Source organism: Cryptomeria japonica, chromosome 10 (genome assembly GCF_030272615.1).
Source record: "Cryptomeria japonica chromosome 10, Sugi_1.0, whole genome shotgun sequence".
Classification (NCBI taxonomy): Eukaryota; Viridiplantae; Streptophyta; class Pinopsida; order Cupressales; family Cupressaceae; genus Cryptomeria; species Cryptomeria japonica.
In genome coordinates this window covers 164,399,167-164,406,081 of record NC_081414.1, presented here as the reverse complement: position 1 = coordinate 164,406,081, position 6,915 = coordinate 164,399,167, and the positions used below count along the sequence as shown (strand labels likewise).

General features: G+C 34.3%; 1 pseudogene; it reads right to left on the bottom strand.

Moving 5' to 3' along the window:
* Positions 1 to 404: 404 nt before the first annotated feature.
* LOC131045219 (germin-like protein 9-3) lies at positions 405 to 1,030 on the bottom strand (annotated as a pseudogene).
* Between the last annotated feature and the right edge of the window lie 5,885 nt (positions 1,031 to 6,915).

The following is a 6,915-nucleotide window of genomic DNA, read 5'->3' as shown; positions in this document are numbered from 1 at the left end:
AAATATATTATTGATGAAATTACTGTTAATGTTCTTTAAAGATTTTTTATGTAATAACTATTGGTCCATGTGTTTTTTCTTATCATTTTGATTTACTTAACATTAAAATGAGATTTTTATAACTTTTAAAATAAGATGGTAGGCATTGGTATAATAATTATGATAATTTATATGTATTTTGTTAAGAAATGAAGAGAATAAAAAATAAATAATTTAATATGAAAGAATACTTTTTCCATATTGAAATATAAAATAATATTATATTAACTTGCATTAAAAAATATTAAAATGATCACACTCTAAATTTTTATTAGGAGATCCTACAAAACAGGGAAATATCTGTGAACAATGGAAGCGGGAAAACTACAAGCATGATGTAAGGTAGATGAAAGAAGTGGTGAGGGTTAAGCTTTGAGGGAAGCCTTGAGCATGTCAATAGTTGTGGCGTCTGTTTTGAATGACTTGGCCAGAACATCGCTAGTTATACCGCTTGTAAATAGAGTAGAGGGCAGTGAAACAGTGCCTGCGTTGGCGCTTCCAAACCCAGAAACAGCAAATGCGTGGTTCTTATAGTCCTTGTTCAATTGGAAATGGACCAGTCCTGCGGGAAATACGAACAAATCTCCTGCATACAGGCTCTGCGTGAACAACTTTCCGCTGGTGTCAACCACTCCAACTTCCAGAGATCCACTCATAAGATACAGAAGTTCTGAAGCGCGAGGGTGAGTGTGAGGAGGGTTCACCCCGCCAGCTGGGAACTGCAGCACTGCCATTGAAACGCTCAGGCCTATTAAAGCAGGGAACTCTGCCATTGATGCCTTTGTCACTTTCACATTGCTCTGCCCGGTTAAGTTGTTGCTCCCAACCTGTCGGAGTCCTGTGAAGGTGAAGAAATTGCCATCAACATTTGCTGGATTCTGGCCCGGAGGCAGAACAAAATCAGAGAGATATCAGGATCTGATGCATATGTCACTCCCGCGATATTGACAGCCAGTAAGATAACCATCAGGCAGGCTACGTTAAACTCCATCTCTCTCTCTCTCTCTCTTCCTCTTTCTTTTTCTCTCAGAAGCAGATATTTCACTGTAGAAAGAATGAATTGTGATTGGTGGGTGAGTAGGGAGTGTTAGAGATCATGTATTTATACGAGAGGCAGAGTAGCGTTGTAAGTTTTTCATTATTAATTGCATCTCCTTGAACGCGGAAGCCGGCTTCTTTTTTGGCCTTTACTCGTTGGCTTCACCGCCAAAATGTGGTAGAATAAGAGACGGATTTAGATAAAGAATGGTTTATAGAGGCCATTTCTGGTTGGACTGAGGGTCGATTCTCACGATGCGCTGTAGGATTGACGTTTACAAGAAGTTATGAAACGCGTTCTGCAGTGTTTGGAATATACCCTTTTGTTTGTTTTTTATTTAAAGAAGAGGTCCAATATGTACTCTTCTATTAAATTAATGAAACGCGTTCTATGTACTGTTGGCTATATATATAGAGAGAGAAGACATTGCTAAATATACTGTTTTATTAAATTAATTATATTACTTTTAGAAAGATCATTAAAAAGGTGGCTGATTGGTATGTACAATTCACATGTTTTAATACAATTAGTGCAGAGGGAGATTATGATGGCTACTTTTGACTTTTTCTATAATAGTCTAGCTCTAATTATTAAACAATTGAAGAATTGTTTTTTGACAAGCATTAAGCGATTACTGTAGTGATGTCCGCTTTTATGTCTCTGTCTTTTGAACTCCTTTATATTGTGTTTGTATCCAGCTTCATATGTCATGTCAACCATTTGATATCGTTTCTGTTTGCATGTTCATTCATTAAGTTTTGGTTTGAAGAGCCTAGTCCCCTTGTACATTTCAATTGAACAAGTGTTTCGAGTCCTAAATCGTGTTTCATCAAATCTTAGAACCCGACTCCTAATATTAGCAAACCCAAAATCTTTCATGTGTTATTGTTTTGCCAATATTAGCAACAAACTTTTTTAATGTTTTTTTATCCCAATACTTTATGTACCCGAGTCCCTCTATGTAATCCAGCTTAGCGAGTAGCTTAGCTTTGCTTCTCAAAGCTGTAGTTAGTTTTTTCCCTCGCAGGTAAATTTCAGATTTTTTAAGGTTTTTTCAATTGCACTTGTTTACTATTCTACTTGTTGGCCCCAATTTTGGCTAAATTTTTGAAGATGTATGCAAGTCACCAAAAGCTATATTTGTGCAAGAAGACAAGAATGCCAAGCTGTATAGAAGGCCAACTAGTCTGTATTGTGTAATGCATAGAAGTGGTTGTTCTACATAGATGCTAGAGATGAAGGGTGCGAAGGACATGGACAAGAGGATGGCAACAATGAACATATGTAGGATCATGTGAAAAGTGGAGAAGTTGATTTCAATATGTTATTTCTAATTTTATTGTGGAGAAAGGCATATTGGCAGCTGTTTGAGTGTGTTTAAAACAAGCATGGTGTAGAGTACTATTACTTTGAGCCTTGATAATTATGGTTGAAAATAGTAAAGTTTTACACAAGCCCTAAATAGAGTACACTTTTCCGAACTAGGTTTTCACACTTTTTCCATAAGATATTTCAAAATTATGTTGGCGTAATAGCTAACATTTGTATCGCATTGTTATTTGTAACAATGCAGTTATAAGAATCATACAGCTATGTGAACTGCATCTCCTTTGTATATATCCTCCTCACATTATCGAATAAGATCAATCTAGTTTTCACTATTCTCTTTCATATGGTATCAGATAGGTGACTCATCGCGGATGGATAATCAAACCATTGCAGAGCGCGTAGTAGAAGCATAGAAGGCGTTACATTTAATTACCAATTATCTTATCTCTGACGGCTTGATGTGGAGCTTTCTATTTTTCTGGCCACAGGTTTATGAGAGGCGTGAGCAAGGCAAGTTTGAATGCATGAATCCATTTTCTGTGCAGAGGAAGACCTGGATTTAAGACACAGGAAAAGTGACATTGACAGAAGTTGTACAAGCATTTGAATGTGCAATTTCCTAGATCGGCGGTAGCCTTTGGAAGGAGTCATGGCGTCTTGAAGTAATAATCTATGTATTTCCATCTATGGTTATGCTGATTAGGGTATGTTGGTTATATAACACTCGGAAGAATATATTTTATTTGCCTATATTCTGACTTGGTGGAGCCATCACTTAACACAGTATCTAGGAGCGAAAGTGTTGTTGGATTTCATTTTCATTGAGGAGAAAAAACTTGCATTTAACGTGCACTTTCCGAGCACAGGCGCCACCTCTACAAAATAGTCACATTTTTTCTTCCATAATCTTATTGAAAATTTTATAAAATTTGGAGCAAAGCCAAGAGTTTTGTTGCAGCATTGAGATTATAATTAGATTTGAGGGATGATAAAATCCATGTGAGATCATGATTTGCATTCATTTGTATTCAACCATTGTGGCGGGAAGAAGATTTAAATACTTTAGGCGCGTGAACGGGAGTATGAAGATTGTTTGATTTTGATGGAAATAGAGGAGCAGCAAGAGAGAGACAGAAATTATATTAATCAAAATATAATATTGCATCAATTTGACTAACTGAGCTGCTACTCATACATCGCATACCACTACATTCAGGTTCATATCCTTTTATAGTTTTGTAGAGCTAGACTCACAAAAGAGTGTTGCTCATATATCATACACAATTACATTCAAACTCTCATCCTTTTACAGCTCTGCAGAGATGGGCTCACAAAAGAGTCCAGAAAAAAATTGATTAAAAAATAACGTAGACCACATACACACTATGGAAGAGAGAAGAGTGCCGATCAAAATTGATTAAAAAGTTATATACATCATCTACACATTATGGAATAGAGACCATACATAAAATACATATTTTTGAACTGCCCAAAAAACTGCTGATGCGACAAAGGATAGATAGGATCAATCCATTTGAATCCAAGAAAGATCACTGCCTTCAATGTTTGCAGATATGACTGTTGAATGGAAGATTCAAAGTTGATAGAAGCAGCTGGGAAATATTAATGTGTACACGAAGGATGAACAATTGACTGTACTTGTTGAGGTAGTTGAGATTATAATCTCTAACACTCTCCCTTAATCTCACCTATAAATTCTAATTACTTTCTTAACCTCTTTCATTGATGCTTTGGCATCTAAAATTTTCTAGATTTAGAAATCAAACTTAGGAAATCACATGATGTTATTGGGATGCTCTATCCATGAGCTCTGGCCCTCTTGGTTACGAGTCCATCATAGATTCAAGAGTTATTCACTTGTTTTTCTCAACACCTCCCATAGAGTCATATTGCGGGTGCTCGGGGATCCTAGTGGGCTCTATTGGCTTCAAACATGCTTATGCGAATTTAGATTGTTGACATGGCCTTCAACCATATCATTAGTTTTATTTTTTCACCCATTGACAACTTCACTTATATTTTCATAACTCGAGACACTTGATATCCTCCTCTAATCTTCTGATCTCTTTTATCAACTCTTCTTGCTTAGTTCATTCTATAGACACATAATATGCTCTTCTACACAATCTTACTCTCTCAGCCTTGATACTTATCATACAAATTCCTCAAAATTTTTACTATCCACTAATACAACTTCAAAATTGATAATAGGGACACACAAAACATACTATGAAATCTTCTAAATACTATAGACAATGACTTCTCCTTAATCAAAACAATTTTCAGACATTTGAATTTTTGCAACTTTTGTATCCTTCACTTATAATCTTCAGATCATTTCATGCATAATCAAACTTTTCATAAACAAAAATAATAATCATCTTTTCTTTAAAATGGTAGATCTATTGAGAATTGCAGCTTTTTCCATGTTTCTTACAAACTTTTTCTTTTGGTTACTGTCATCTATAGAAATGTGCTGCCTTTAATAGCTGCACCTATGACTTAGTCATGACTTTCTACTTAAAACTTTTAATACTTTGTGAACTAATATGCCTGGTGACAGATCTCATGCATGCATATTTACTCTTTTATACTATTATATTCTACTAATTAGAAGTAATATCTTGTGGTTAAATGTTTTACTTTCTGCTTATTAATATGGATGAATGGCCGAATATTCAAAATGATTACCATTGTGTTCTGTTCTATTTTTCTAAATGCATTTTCAAATGTGTTTGAAACTAACAAGGAGACAAAGAGTTATGAAGTCCAGTTCAACCACCATGTGAATGATGATCACTCCTAAACATTCCAGCTAGAGAGATTCCCTTGATCTCCTCTAAGTCTATTTTATCGACTGTCTCCATGAACTTCAACTTCTATCTAAACTCATTATTTTAGTGTTAAGTTTTCTTCAGTGCGGGTAACTTTGCTTTTAAATTCAAATAAGGATATGTATAAATATACCATCACATTCTTCAGAAAGCTAGTTAGTTAGATAGTCAGTAAGTTAGGCAATGGTAGAGTCTCACATTTTGTAATTTGCAAACTTGTTTTACTTCCTTCTAGAAGTTCATTTCAATGAAAATCTAAAGTTGATCCAAGAATAGTTGTGTTATGGATCCCACTAGAGGAAAAGAAGGGCCCACTCGACTTAAGGGAGATGATCTTTGTTTGATTTCATTTTCATTTTAGTTCTATGCATTGATTTCATTACATTATGTTTTATTCAATTGTAGTAAGTTTTAAGTAGATGAAAATTGATTGCAAAGGTCATAATTGTTCATTTTCACATCGTAGTTCTTCAATGAATGGATGCATTATTAAAAATCTTAGTTTCATAGCTTTGTTTAATTCCACTCAGTAATGTATCTTACTTTCAGAATAATTATTAGATTTTGTTTCTATAGTAGCTATTAGAGATGATGGAATTCGGAATCAAGTCTAGCACAGATATTCTATTGGACTAAATCAAGGAATTTAGTTTATTACAATGTTAATTAGAATAGATTTTGTTTTTTTCAAACCTAAAGTAGATTATGTTTCTTTCAAGTGTAGAATAGATTTACTTTTTCGCACATAATTTAGGAGTTGAATTCATAGGAAATTAAAAGTTGTTTTAGTTTTAAATTTAGATAATTCCATGAATGAGTCTCAATTGTGTCCTATTTAACTCTTGGCACAAAAGCCAAAATCTTCTTTAGGCCAATCTAGTTTCTTTAAATTAAATTTATAGAATATCTTTAGACTTCAGATTTAATCATATGGAAGAGATCTTGAGAATTCTGGATAGAGAATGACTGAACCTACGTCACTGTTTTACGGTGCAGAAACCCCCAATCTTAACAAAATCCTTATCGTGAACAACTTTAAGACACACCTTGTTCAATATTGAAAAGAAATTAAATGGTGCAAGTTGTGACATCAACGACCTTGCCCACCAAAAAACATAGAAGGAATTCCATAGGGATTTTCTAGCCACTCTATTAGTTAAGGCATAAATCTTTAAAATAATCCAAGAAGTAAAATCTCTCAAATGATCAAAATAGGTAGCAATATGTTTTGGACTAGACAAAATCATCCCGCCTTTCATCAATTTTAGGTTCTAGGAATATCCACCACTAGGTCAACAACTTCATAAGATCTAGGATCTTCCGAGGAAGAAAGAGGGGGTGCCAACTTCTCAGAAGCCACTACTGAGTTGGGAGGGATAGGGTTGACCACTTGATGGTCAACAACTCTAGAACGAGACAATGCACTATATAGTTATTGAAGGTTATTTACTCTATTATTAATGTCAATGGGATCTTCAACAAGTTTTTCTTTATTGCAAAGATTGTTACTTTAGTTCATTATTCATGTGATTATTCTATTTATTATGTCAACTTGATACATAATATCTAATGCATGTAAGAGCTTACTATAGTATTGTCAACATTTAATGTTTGTAATCCTGCCTATTTAATATTTTATGTTTACTTTTTATA